Source organism: Cervus elaphus, chromosome X, assembly GCF_910594005.1.
Source record: "Cervus elaphus chromosome X, mCerEla1.1, whole genome shotgun sequence".
Taxonomy (NCBI): Eukaryota; Metazoa; Chordata; class Mammalia; order Artiodactyla; family Cervidae; genus Cervus; species Cervus elaphus.
In genome coordinates, this window is record NC_057848.1 from 129460036 (window position 1) to 129475162 (window position 15127).

Consider the following 15127-nt stretch of genomic DNA (forward strand, 5'->3'; position numbering starts at 1 on the left):
GCAAGGAGATCAAACCAGTCCATCCTACAGTAAACCAGTCTTGAATATTCATTGGAAGGACTGATGCTGAAGCTGAAACTCGAATAGTTTGGCCATCTGATGCAAATAACTGGCACATCTGAAAAGATGAGTTTCCAGCTATCTAGGAAATGCACACCCTCATGTTGGAGGGTCACTTCGTATGCCACAGACAAAAATACAACTTGGAGGAGCACAAGTTATTGCTCCCGTAGTAGTATCGATAATATCTTCATTTTTAGGGAGTGCAGATATTACTTTTTCCATCCAGGGGTGGGATCCATTGCAAGTTTTTCATATTCCATTAACATGATTCAGTTCAGTTCAGTCAATCAGTCTGGCCCGACTCTTTGCAACCCCATGGACTGCAGCATGCCACACTTCCCTGTCCAGCACCAACTCCCAGATTGTAACTCATGATGATCAAGTCGGTGATGCCATTCAACCATATCATCATATGTCATCCCCTTCTCCTGCCTTCAATCTTTCCCAGTATAAAGGTCTTTTCTAATGAGTCGGCTCTTCACATCAGGTAGTAAAAGTACTGCAGCTTCAGCTTTAGCATTAATCCTTTCAATGAATATTCAGGACTGATTTCCTTTAGGATTGACTGATTTGATCTCCTTGCAGTCCAAGGGACTCTCAAGAGTCTTCTTCAACATCACAGTTCAAAACCATCAATTCTTTGGCATTCAGCCTTCTTTATGGCCCAACTTTCACATCCATACATGACTACTGGAAAAACCATAGCTTTGGCTATACTGAACTTTATCGGCAAAGTAATGCCTCTGCTTTTTTAATATGCCAATGATCAAGACCATCCCCAAGATACAAAATACAAAAAAGCAAAATGGTTGCCTGAGGAGGCCTTGCAAATAGCTGTGAAAAGAAGAGAAACTAAAGGCAAAGGAGAAAGGGAAAGATATACCCATTTGAATGCAGAGTTACAAAAAAATAGCAAGGAGAGATAAGATACACTTCCTTAATGATCAATGCAAGGAAATAAAAGACAACAATAGAATGGGAAAAACTAGAGATCTCTTCAAGAAAATTAAAGATTCCCAGGGAACGTTCCATGCAAAGATGGGCACAATAAAGGACAGAAATGGTATGGACCTAACAGAAGCAGAAGATATTAAGAAGACATGGCAAGAATACACAGAAGAACTATACAAAAAAGATTTTCATGACCTAGATAACCAGTATGGTGTGATCACTCACCTAGAACCAGACATCCTGGAATGCAAAGTCAAATGGGCCTTAGGAAGCATCACTACAAAGTTAGTGGAGGTGATGGAATTCCAGTTGAACTATTTCAAAACCTAAAAGATGATGCTGTGAAAGTGCTGCACTCAATATGCCAGCAAATTTGGAAAACTCAGCAGTGGTCATAGGGCTGGAAAAGGTCAGTTTTCATTCCAATCCCAAAGAAAGGCAGTGCCAAATAATGTTCAAACTACTGCACAATTTCACTCATCTCACATGCTAGCAAAATTATGGTCAAAATACTTCAAGCAAGGCTTCAACACTATATAAACTGTGAAATTCCAGATGTTCAAGCTGGATTTAGAAAAGCCAGAGGAAGCAGAGATCAAACTGCCACCATCCATTGGATCATCGAAAAAGCAAGAGAGTTCCAGAAAAACATCTATTTTTGCTTTATAGACTCTGCCAAAGCCTTTGGCTTTGTGGATCACAACAAACTGGAAAATCCTTAAAGAGATGGGAATACAAGTTCACCTTACCTGCCTCTTGAGAAATCTGTATGCAGCTCAGGAAGCAACAGTTAGAACTGGACATGGAACTGCAGACTGGTTCCAAATCAGAAAAGGAGTATGTCAAGGCTGTATATTAACACCCTGCTTGTTTAACTTATATGCAGAGTACATCAAGTGAAATGCCAGGCTGGATGAGGCACAAGCTGGAATCAAGATTGCTGGGAGAAGTATCAATAACCTTAGTTACACAGATGACACCACCTTTATGGGAGAAAGTTAAGAACTAAAGAGTGTCTTGATGAAAGTGAAAGAGGAGAGTGAAAAAGTTGGCGTAAAACTCAACATTCAGAAAACTAAGATCATGGCATCTGGTCCCATCACTGCATGGCAAATAGTTGGGGAAACAGTGGAAACAGTGAGAGACTATTTTTTTTGGGGGGGGGGGGGGGCTCCAAAATCACTGCAGATGGTGACTGCAGCCATGAAATTAAAAGACGCTTTCTCCTGGAAGAAAAGCTATGACCAACATAAATAGCATATTAAAAAGCAGAGACATTACTTTGCCAACAAAGGTCCATCTAGTCAAAGCTATGGTTTTTCCAGTAGCCATGTATGGATGTGAGAGTTGGGCTATAAGGGAAGTTGAGCGCTGAAGAATTGATGCTTTTAGACTGTGGTGTTGGAGAAGACTCTTGAGAGTCCCTTGGACTGCAAAGAGATGGAACCAGTCACTTCTAAAGAAAATCAGTCCTGAATATTTATTGTAAGAGCTGATGCTGAAGCTGAATATGTTGGTCAACTGATGTGAAGAACTGACTCATTGGAAATGACCCTGATGCTGGGAAAGACTGAAGGCAGGAGAAGGGGATGACATAGGATCAGATGGTTGGATGGCATCACCGACTCAGTGGACATGAGTTTTAGCGGGCTCTGGGAGTTGGTGATGGACAGAGAAGCCTGGCGTGTTGCAGTCCATGGTGTCTCAAAGAGTCAGACATGATGAGTGACTGAACTGAACTGAACTGAACTGAATTCATACATATGTATATGTAGATAAATAGATCTGTGCGAAGGGGTATGTATTTGTACTACATATATTGGTATTGATACTTAGAAAAAAATTTATCTGAATATTTGTCTTATTGTAACCTCTACCTGAAAATTTGTCTTGTTGCAACACCAACCCGAATCATAACTATTTTTCTAATCCTGATTCTAATATAGCCTGTCCTTTTATTTAGATTAAAATTTTGCTACTTTTCACTAGGGTTTTGCAAATTTTATGGATTCTAAAAATGGATTTAAGAATTCCTTAGTTTTAGGTTTCCCTTTATATCTGTAAACTTCACAATATTCAAAGACTTCAATATACTTTCAAACCTTATTGACTCTACCAAGCCAGGTTTCATTACCTAGTTTTACACATGAGGTAATTGAGGCTTAGAAAAGTGGAACGATTTACTCAAGCTCCCATTATGAGTGAGAAACAGAATTGGCATTTGAACCCATGTCAATAGATTCCCACAATCTTGCTTTTAAGAGTGTGATAAAAAAAAGAAGAAGAAGAAAGTTAGATTGCTTTAGGTCCAGGTATTAGTGTTATCTCAACAAAGCAAAAATGTTTTCTAAAAATAAATATGCTAACATATTGAAAATTGAACTTTCAATAAAATCAATTTCTAACCTATGTTTTTCTTTCTTTATACTGTACTGCTATCAATAAAATGTCTTCCTTGTTAGATTTACTTACATAGGAATTCATCTTCCATTTTGGAAATCTTTTGAAACTTTTGTTTGAAACATAGAGCATTCTCTGTGTGGACAAAAACTGTTGCCTGTCACTTCAATAAACAAAAAATGTTGCCTTCCATTCCCTTGAACAAGAGATGTTTTGACTATCAAGCCGTCAGTTACTGAACTGCCCCTGAAAGTACACTCTGAGGGGAATTCAAGATAGAGATAAAGAGGATACTGGCCCTAGATAGTTAAGATGTATATGAAAGGAGTAATTTCAATGAACCCAGACTCTTGCATGTTACTATCTTTGGAAAGACAATAAAAAAAAATAATTAACTTGAGATGTCTATATTGTGATTAGCTACCATCTTTGAATGTTTTACTATATGCTTTTTTTTTTTTTCAGCAAAAAAATTCCTATATTATCTGGCTCCTCCCTTATCCCTTTGGAATAGTTTCTTAGAACTATCTGAGATGGTTTATCCTCAGCTGTAGTATTCAGGAAGCCATCAAATAAAGCATAATTCTCAACTTCTAGGCAGAGCTTTTTTTTTTTTTTTTTTTTTTTTTCAGTCATCAGTTTTGGCAACCACAAAGGGATACAGAGCAGATTTCTCTCTTTCACCTGAACTCTATGAGGAATCAAAGCTTTGGTACCAGCAGAGGCCCTCTTGTGCCTGCTTACCTCCTTGGAGAGTCCAAATTAATTTGGGTGAGTTTCTCTTGGGCCTTGGATCTCCTGTTACTGGCTGGTTATCCTAAGTTTTATTCAATGTTATTAAACTTCTTACTGGATGAGTAGGTTTTCCTTGAAACATAGTTTCAAGAAGAGGTACTTGAGTACCTCTGAGTTGGGAATCCTCAGCCAAAAGATGCTGGAAAGATTTTGCTCAGTTGAAAGACACCAAGTGGGTTATCATCAGTTGAGAGACACTGGGAATATTTTATTATGTTACATAAAGAATTTATACTTATAATAACTTGCTTAACTGAGAATTAAAGGAAATCTCACCTAAAAATAGCCTAATCAGGGTTCCTCTGACATACTAAAATTACTTTTTTAAAATTTTCTTGCTTGTTCAGCTAGAAAAATTCCAGTTTGATAAAATGTCTTTTCAGAATTTTGACCTTAAAAGAACAAAAGCCCTTCTACAGGGAACTTGAATTTCTTATGTCTTTTAGATGTAGATGTTCTAACTGATTTTCTTTTATATAAAGATGTTCTAGCTGATCAGATGTTCTAACTCATCTTCCTTTAGATACAGATGTTCTAACTGATCAGTAGAAGATCTAACTGATCTTCCTATGAAAAGCTTTGTCACTGCAATGCAGAAGGTACATACTGTGCATATTCGGCAGCCAGGCAAACAGACCGAGATTATGAGCAGCCTTTGGCTGGCTGTGACAACTCTCTGAGGCCTTTGACAACTTCACCTTCGTGCATCTGCCTGTACAACGAGATCTTTTCTTCCTAAGACTGTTTTGAGAAGTAAACTTTCTAGATTTTGTGATTTTGTGAAACTTTCTAGATTTTCCTTTACACTCTCTTGTTTGGATGCCCCTCGTGTCTTACTTGAGTCAATATTAAGATACTATTTGTCAATGGGCAGATGATGGATTATTTAAATTGGAGAAACTTTTAAACTGGTAAATTTTTAAAGAGTTTTCTGTTTTATTGGTATCTACTTTAAAAATAAAAACAAATTAGAAAGTGTATAAAAACATGTAACAGCTAATTTAAGAACTACCTTGCTGTCATTGTTCAGTTTCCAAGTCATTTCTGACTCTGTGATCTCATGGACGGCGCAGCACACCAGGCCTGTTTGTCCCTCACCATCTCCCAGAGTTTGCCCAAGTTCATGTTCATTGAATCAGTGATACCATCTTATCCTCTGCTGCCCTCTTCTCCTGCTGCCTTCAATCTTTCCTAGCATCAGGTTCTTCCAGTGAGTCAACTGTTCATATCAGGTGGCCAAATTATTGGAGCTTCAGCTTCAACATCAGTCCTTCCAATGACTATTCGGGGTTGATTTCCTTTAGGACTCACTGATTTGATCTCCTTGCTGTCCAATAGACTCTAAAGAATCTTCTCCAGCACCACAGTTCAAAAGCTTCAATTCTTTGGCACTCTGCCTTCTTTATGGTCCAACTTTCACATGCATACTTGACTAACCAAGAACTACCTTAGGCTAAAACAAACAACAATAACAAGGAAAAAGTTGTTTGGGATGCCTTACTTGTGGTCTTGGTTTCACCTTAATGTGTCTTTACAGATGCTAATAGAAGCATTGGTTAATTACAGCTCATGTGGCTCAATAAAAAAAAATCCAATCAAAAAATGAGGGAAGATCTAAATAGACATTTCTCCAAAGAAGACATATGGATGACCAAAAAGCACATGAAAAGATGCTCAACATCACTCATTATTAGAGAAATGCAAATCAAAACTACAATAAGGTATCACCTCACACAGGATAAAGTGGCCACCATCAAAAAATCTATACACAATAAATGCCAGAGAGGATATGGAGAAGAAAAGAAGATGTGGTACATGCAATAGAATAGTACTCAGTCATGAAAAGAACAAAATAATGCCATTTGCAGCAACATAAGTGGGCCTAGAGATTTTCATACTGAGTGAAGTAAGTCAGACAAAGAAAGGCTAATATCATATGATATTGTTTATATGTGGAATCTTAAAAAGGGGGAGTACAAATAAACTTACTTACAAAACAGAAGCAGAGACACAGATGTAGCAAGCAATCTTGTGGTTACCAGGTGATAAGTTGGGGGGAGTGATAAATTGTGAGTTTTAGACTTACATGTACACACTACTATATACAAAATAGATAACAACAACCTGCCATATAGCACAGGGAACTCTACTCAGTACTCTGTAATGAGCTACATCGAAAAAGAATCTTTAAAAAAAGAGTGGATTTGTTTACATGTATAATTGATTCACTTTGTTGTACACCTGAAAATAAAACAACATGGTAAATTAACTATGGAGGAGAAAGGGACGACAGAGGATGAGATGGCTGCATAGCATCACTGACTCGATGGGCATGAGTCTGAGTAAACTCCGGGAGTTTGTGATGGACAGGGAGGCCTGGCGTGCTGCAATTCATGGGGTCGCAAAGAGTTGGACACGACTGAGCGACTGAACTGAACTGAATAAAATTTTTTAAAACATCATTGGTCAATTAATGCTAACTAGATTAACAGAAAAAAAAAAAAAAGATGAGGGAAAGTCTATAGACTTCTTCCCAACAAGATGGAAAATTTTTAAATGAACTATAATTGATTTACAAAATTATGTTAATCAAATTAAAGATTGACAAAAAGATCTGAGTCCCTTGATTCAATCCCTCACTTGAGGACCCCAAAGCCTTTATATAAAAATAGATAAAGTGGTTGGGGGATAAAAAGGAAAGCTTCTAGGATTTCTTGTGAGACCAAAGCTTGTTGATAGACTCTTAATGAAAACTAAAGGTATAAAAGTTGATAAGATTGAGATGAAAGTTCTGCTTCGTCATTCAGCCATGTCCAACTCTTTGTGACCCCATGGACTATAGCCTACCAGGCTCCTCTGTCCATGGAATTTTCCAGGCAAGAATACTGGAGTAGGTAGCCATTTCCTTCTCCATGGGATCTCCCCAGCCCAGGGATCTCTTGTGTCTCCTGTATTGGCAGGCAGATTCTTTACCACTGTGCCACCAGGAAGCCCATATTGAAATGGGCTTTGAATAAAATGATTACATCTCTTTCACCCAATTTTTATCATGGAATAGACATTATGTCTCATTGGGGAATGCTTCCCCTTCCTGGAGTTATAAGACAGGATATGTAAATCTGCCCCTCAGACAATCTTCATTAAACATACTAAAAGAATCAACAGGGTTAATTGAGTCTGCACAATATGAAATAAAAACTGGGAGCTAATATCCAGGGGCTAGTAAAAATAGTAATAGAGATTTTTCTCTCTGGGTATAAACTGTGTGCTCAGAAAGAGGGCCATTGTGCAATCCTTTGAAGGCATGGTAAATTGAACATAAAGTTCTAGAACATAAAACACTTGAGGGGGAATCTTCAAGATGGCAGAGGAGTAAGATGTGGAGATCAACTTCCTCACAACAATACATCAAGAACACACCTGCATGTGGAAGACCTCCTAAAGAACACCTACTGAAGGCTGGCAGAAGATCTCAGACTTCCAAAAATGCAAGCTAATCTCAACCCAATGGGGTAGCACAAAAGAAATAAGTGAAAAAGAGACAAAGGAATTGGGATGGGACATGTGCCTCTAAGGGGGAGATGTGAAGGAGGAAAATTTTCCATACACTCAGAAATCTCCTCGCTGGTAGCTTAGCTTACGGTGTTTGGTGAATGGTGTTTCTGGATTCGTGGGCTTTGAAGGAGAAGATTTAACTCTGGGATCAAAGACATGGTCTCAGTCTCCCAGAGCTTTTTGTAATAGAGATTTTATTAAAGTAAAGATGATAGAAAATGTTTCTGACATAGACATCAGAAGAGGTGGAAAGATCACCTGTCTCACTAGTTTAAGTAGAGTATTGTATACTTTTTCTGACAGCTGCTGAGGATAAATAGAAGGAATGCCTCAAGGTTGTGAAAATTTTGTCTAGACTTTTTCGCATAACATATATCCTGGGATGACATCAGCATGAGATTAGCCAGAAGGAACAGGTTAACCCAGAGCTCAAGGCTGTGGTTTTACCTGGACCTTCTCCTATAACATGCATTCTGAGATAACATTGGTCCAAGACTAGCCAGGGAGAATGTGATCTGAGCAGCATGTCCCTGGCTGAGATATATTGTTTGTAGTCATTAGCTCCGGGCCTAAGGAAAGCTAGCCTTCAGGTGAAATAGATTTTTGCCATAGTAACACAGAGCTTAAGAGAAACATGTCCTACATGACTAGGGCAAAAGAATTGTATGAATGAAGGGAAAAAAAGATGTTTGCCACCTCCTCCTTAAGGGTTTCTGCACTCCCTATCAATCTGCCTAAATGTAACTCTCTCAGCGGGGAACTTTAGAACCTCAGAAGAGAGAACAACAGGCGTGCAGAGGGCAAAGTGGAGAGACTTTTGCACAGAGGTTGTTGCCAACCAGCACCCCCAGCCTGAAATGCTTGTCTACATGCCCACTGGGGCGAGTGGAGGCTGAGTGCTGAGTCTCAGGCTTCAGAGGTCAGACTCCAAGGAGAGGACTGGCCTTGACTGCCTATGAAGATGATCTGAGGGGGCTAGTACAACACAGCTGTGGAAGTTCAGGAAAAGCCTGGGATTTCCGGAGGGACAAGAGATCATTGTCTTGGGATACAAGTGGAGAAGGGTAGGCCAGTCATGAACTCTCTAACTCCATGCATTCACAGATGGTAGAACACCACCTAGGCAAGCTCAAGAGCTGGTGTGAGTCATGGCTGTTGTCTCCTACAGCAGAGGTGGGAGTGACAGATGCCACGGCTGCCATCAAGCTTTGAGCAGGCATAGGTCCCTGTCCACACCTTCCTGGGAGCCTGTACAGCTTGGCACTGACAAGGGACTACAAGCCGGGGCCAACTCCCCTACGAGAGCACATGACCCACCTCAGGCTGCAGTTGTTTCCCGCAGACCTCTGCCACCACAGGCACTCCCAACAGATCCCACCTGTGACTGTCCTAACCATCCCTCTCCCCTGCCCCAGTGAGCAAGTGAACCTTAATCAGCTGCTGTTTTTGCCCTCTCTTGGCTGGGTGTTGAAAGGTTGCCACTATGAACCATGAACAATGCTGGGATTCTTGCCCTCGAGAGGAGAGGTATTCGATCTGGGGCTAGTGACGAGACTTGATCACTCAGAACTTTTGTGTCATAAAGTTTTATTACAATATAAAGCAGACAGAGAAAGCTTCTGACATAGACATCAGAAGGGGGCAGAAAGAGTGTCCCCTTGCTGGTTTTTAGCAAGGAGTTTTATACCTATTAGCAAGCTCCTAATTAGAGAAAAGAAATGCCTCAAAATTGAGAGTGGCACTGACAGAGTCATTTCCTAGGCAGGTTGATAAGAAGTCTAGGCGTCCCCAAGGAGAGAGAGGTCTGGGATATTCAAGGAGGAAGAAAAGACAAACTTTTTTACTTTTTTTCCTCTACATTCCTTAGGATTATATAACAATAATGTATCCTGCCTGAGGACAGTCTTTGGATTAAACCCTCTGGCTAATTCTGTTATCTTAAAACATAAATTATGGGAGTAGGTCTGGTCTTTACAAGGATGTATCCTGCCTGAGGACAATCTTTGGATTAAACCTTCTGGCCAACTCTGTTATCTTAAAATGTAAATTATGGGAGTAGGTCTGGTGAGGTCTTTACAACCTCCAGACATTCTTTGGATTCATTGGAGAGTATATAACTCCATTGCTAACACTAGCAAAGGGGGTACTCTTTTGCCCCCTTCTGATGCCTATGTCAGAAGCTTTCTCTATCTCCTTTATACTTTAATAAAACTTTTTACACAAAAGCTCTGAGCGATCCAGCCTCGTCTCTGGCCCCGGATTGAATTCATCTCCTCCGGAGGCCAAGAATCCCGCGTCTCATCGTTCAGCAACAACCTTTCAGCACCAGACCCCTCACCCACAACATGCATTTTGAGATAGCATTGGCACAAGGTGAGTCATTCCAGGCCATAAACAATTAACATGAATCTTGAAGAAAGGCAGGTTTCCAAGCAAATACATAGTTTCATTAACATAGCTTATGAGAATATTCCCATTAGTAAAACATACTGGTTTGTTGAGCCATTATTGGTTCTGGGTCTTAGGCAGAACAGACTTGAAGAAAGGCAGATTCTAAGGTAAATACATAGTTCATTAACACAGCTTAAGAAAAACATTTCCATAAGAAAATGCATTGGTTACCTCAAGGTTTGAGAAAAGTTAGGTTCAGGTGGAAATAGGTGTCATCATGGCAACACAGAATTTTAAAAGAAATCTCCTTTTAATTTTGTATAGAGAAGGGAAAAAAAACAAACAAACAAAAAAAAAAACATGTCTGACACTCAGTTTGTTTCCTCCTGCCACTTAAGAGAGAAGAAACAAGTCTGACAATTGCAGTCTATTTCCTCCACTTGGGAACCCCTAGTCTTCCTGCCTGTTACCCTCTCAGTGGGGAACAGATGCCTGAGGGCAGCATACAGAGGTGAGGCCAAAACCAAAGGTGATCACCAAGGGCTGTATGAGCAGAGAACAGGAAGGAAATTTGCTCATGCAGTTGCAAGAGCACTGTATTAAACCCCCTCTGTTGGCTTGGTAAGCCTTGTATCTGTGGAATATCTGAATAAACAACAAGGGTTCCCACATTTGAGGCTGCAGACTTTGGGGGTAATTGTGAATTTTGGAAGCAAGTACAAGCTGGAGTAGGGCCGTATCAGAGTCTGAGTTGGCCCCACAGTGACCACAGCAGGTCCAGAGAAATTCCTAGAAATATTGGAGGACTTCCTGAGTAAGCAACTTGGCTGGAGCTCACCGTGGGGGCAAGAACACTGACACTAAGAACACAGGAAAATATTCTTCTTATTATCACTCTCTCTTTCTCACTTCACTCCCATATGTAGACATATTTCTTTGGTTTGTTCTATTGCTGTTCTCTTTAAATTATTACTCTACTTTTTAAAATTTTTTATTTACTTTTAATGTTTGTATGCTTTTATTAAAGAAATTTATTTTATTCTATTTCTGCAGTACTTTTTCATTATATTGCATTTTCCATGTTGTTTTCTTTGTTTTTTATCTTATTTTTAATTATATTTTATATTTATCTAATCTTTACTTCTTTGGTGTTTTGTATTTTTCCTTTTGTTTTCATCTTGCTTTTATTTATTTATTTTTTTATTGTATTGGTGTATCTCTTTCATGTTTTCTTTGCTCCTTTTTTTGCTTTCTGAACTTGATTTAATCTTGGTTTTGTGTTTTTGTTAGTTTGGTTTTTAGTGTTTGTTTTCATTTATGGGTTTGTTTTTTGTTTGTTTGTTTGATTTCTCCCTTTCATTTTGTTTCCTTTATTTCTCTTCTTTTTGTGCATGTGAGTCTTTTTTTGTGTTTATGTTTGGTTTTCCTTTATCATTTCTCTTGGAGACTTTTCTGTCTTTGCTTTTTTGTTTGATTTTTTTTTTAATATTTTTCTCTCTCTTCTTGCTGTGTGGCTTGCAGAGCCTTGGTGCTTCACCCAGTGGGTTGGGCCTGAATCTCTGAGATGGGGGAACCAAGTCCAAGAGGTTGGATCACCAGAGAACTCCTGACTCCCTGGAATGTTAATCAGTGAGAGCTCTCCCAAAGGCCCTTATCTCAACATTAAGATCTAGCTCCACCCAAAGGCAAGCAATCTCGAGTTTTGGATGCCTCTCACTCACAGCTAGGAAACAGGAACACAAATCCACCCATTTTCTGAGAGGATGCCTAAAGCCATACTAAGTTCATAGATACCTCAAAACATACCATTGGATGCAGCACTGTCAATCAGAGAAGAAAATTCACCTTCACCATCAGAACACAGGCACAGGTTCCCCCCATCAGGAAGCCTTCTCAAGGCATGGGTCCAAACCCAACCACTGGGGGCAGACTCCACAATCCTGCAGCCTGTGGAAAGGAAACCCCCTAAAAGGGTAAGTAAGATAAACAAAATCAGTAAAAGAAACATGCAGAAGATGAAGGAGCAAGGTAAAAATTCACACAACAAAAAAATGAAGAGTAAATAGAATCTAGCTGAAAAATAATTCAGAGTAACAATAGTAAGATAATGCAAATCTCAGAAATAGAATGGAGGCACAGATAAAGAGAATTGAGGCACAAATTGAGAAGACACAACAGATATTTCACAAGGACCTAGAAGAAATAAAAAACAGACAATCAGCAGTGAACAATACAATAGCTAAAATTAAAAATGCACTAGAGAAAACCAATAGCAGAATAACTGAGGCAGAAGAATGAATAAATAGATATGTGTGCTAGAATATGGAGTGGTGGAAGTAACTGAAGGAGAACAGAATTCAGAAAAAGGAATGAAATGGAATGTGGACAGTCTCAGAGACCTCTGGGACAACATTAAGCACACCAACATTTGATTTATAGGGGTCCCAGGAAAAGAAGAGAAAAAGAAAGTGTATGAGAAAATATTTCAAGATATTATACTCAAAAACTTCCCTAACATGGGAAAAAGAATAGTCACCCAAGTCCAGAACTCAGAGAGTCCCATACAGGAAAAGTCCAAACAGAAAAATGCCAAGACACATATTAATCAGACTAAAAAAATTAAATACAAAGAAAAAATATTAAATGAAGCAAGTGAAAAACAATAAATAACATACAAGGGAATCCTCATAAGGTTAAAAGCTGATTTGTCAACAGAAATTATGCAGGCTGTAGGGAGTGGTGGCAGGATATACTTAAAGTGATGAAAGGAAAAATCCTACAACCACAATCACTCTACCCAGCAAGGATCTCATTAAAATTTGATGGAGAAATCAAAAGCTTTACAGACAAGAAAAGTTAAGAGAATTCAGCAACACCAAACCACCTTGACAACAAATGCTAAAGGAATTTCTCTAGACTGGAGAAACAAGAGAAAGAAAGACTTACAAAAGTAAACCCACAACAATAAAGTAAATATTAATAGGATCATACATATCAATAATTACCTTTAATGTAAATGTGCTAAGTACTCCAACCAAAAGACACAGATTGGTTGAATGGATACAAAAGAAGACACATATGTATGTTGTCTACAACAGATCCACTTCAGACCTAGGGGCACATACAAAGTGAGGGGTTGGAAAAAGTTATTCCATGCAAATGGAAATCAAAACAAAGCTGGAGTAACAATACTCATATCAGATAAAATGGACTTTAAAATAAAGATTGTTAAAAGAGACAAAGAAGGATACTACATAATGGTCAAGGGATCAATCTAAGGAGATAATAGAACAATTATAAAAATATTAATATATGCATCTAACATAGGAGCACTTAAATACATAAGGCAAATGCTAACATTTATTTGAGGGGAAATCGATAGTAACACAATAATAGTGGGGGACTTTAACACTTCACTCTTACCAATGGACAGATCATCCAGACAGAAAATTAATAAGGAAAGAGAAGCCTTAAAAATGACAGATTAGAACAGATGAACTTAATTGATATCAGAGTATATTATATACAAAAGCAGCAGGATACATTTTTTTTTCACAAATGCACATGGAAAATTCCCCAGAACAGATCACATTTTGGGTCACAAATCAAGCCTTGGAAAACATAGAAAATTGAAATTGTATTAGGCATTTTTTCTGTCCACAAAGGATTAGATATAAAGCATAGAAAGGAAAAAATATAAAAGACACAAACACATAGAGGCTAAACTATATGCTTCTAAATGACCAAGAGGTCACTAAAGAAATCAAAGAGAAAATTTTAAAATACTTAGAAACAAATGATATTGAAAACACACCAACCCAAAATATATGGGATGAAGCAAAAACAGTGCTAAGAGAGAAGTTTACAGCAATAGAAGCCTACCTCAGGAAACAAGAAAAAACATCAAGTAAAGAATCCAACCTAATCTAAAGCAACTAGAAAGAAAGAACAACCCACCCCCAAAAAGGAACAAAGACACCAAAGTTAGCAGAGGGAAAGAAATAATAAAGATCAGAGCAGAAATAAATGAAAAAGAAGTAAAAATAAAGATCAGTAAAATTAAAATCTGTGTTTTGAGAAGATAAATAATATTGACAAACCATTAACCAGAGTCATCGAGAAAAAAAGTAAGAAGACTCAAATCAATAAAATTAGAAATGAAGAAGACAATACATAAAATGAAAAATGAAAAAGTTACAACACACAATGCAGAAATATAAAGGATTGTAAGGAACTACTATGAGCAACTATATGCCAATAAAATGGACAACCTGGAAGAAATGGACAAATTCATAGAAAAGTACAAATTTCCAAGACTGAACCAAAAAGAAACAAAAAATATGATCAGATCAATCATACTGAAATCAAATTTGTAATAAAAAATCTTCCAACAAACAAAAGCTCAGAGCCAGATGGCTTTACAGATGAATTCCATCAAATGGGTAGAGAAGAGCTAACACCTATCCTGTTCAAACTCTTCCAAATAATTTCAGAGTGAGAAAAACCTCCTAAACTCAATTCTACAAGGTATCATCCTGATGCCAAAACCAGAAAAAGATATTACACACAAAAAATTACAGGCCAATACCACTGATAAACAATATGCACAAATTCGCAACAGAATTCTAACAAACAGAATTCACAACATATTAAAAGAATCATAAATCATGATCATGTAGGGTTTATTCCAGGGTTGCAAGGATTCTTCAATATATGCAAATCCATCAATGCGACAAATATATTAATAAATTGAAAGATAAAAAAACATATGATCATCTCAACAATGAGAGAAAGCTTTCAACATAATTCAACACCTATTTATGATTTAAAAAATACTCCAGGAAATGGGCATAGTAGGATAATAAAGGCATATACAACAAGCCCACAGCAAACATTATTCTCAATGGTGACAAACTGAAAACTAACTCTAAGATCAGGAAAAAGATAAGGGTGTCCACTCACACAACTATTA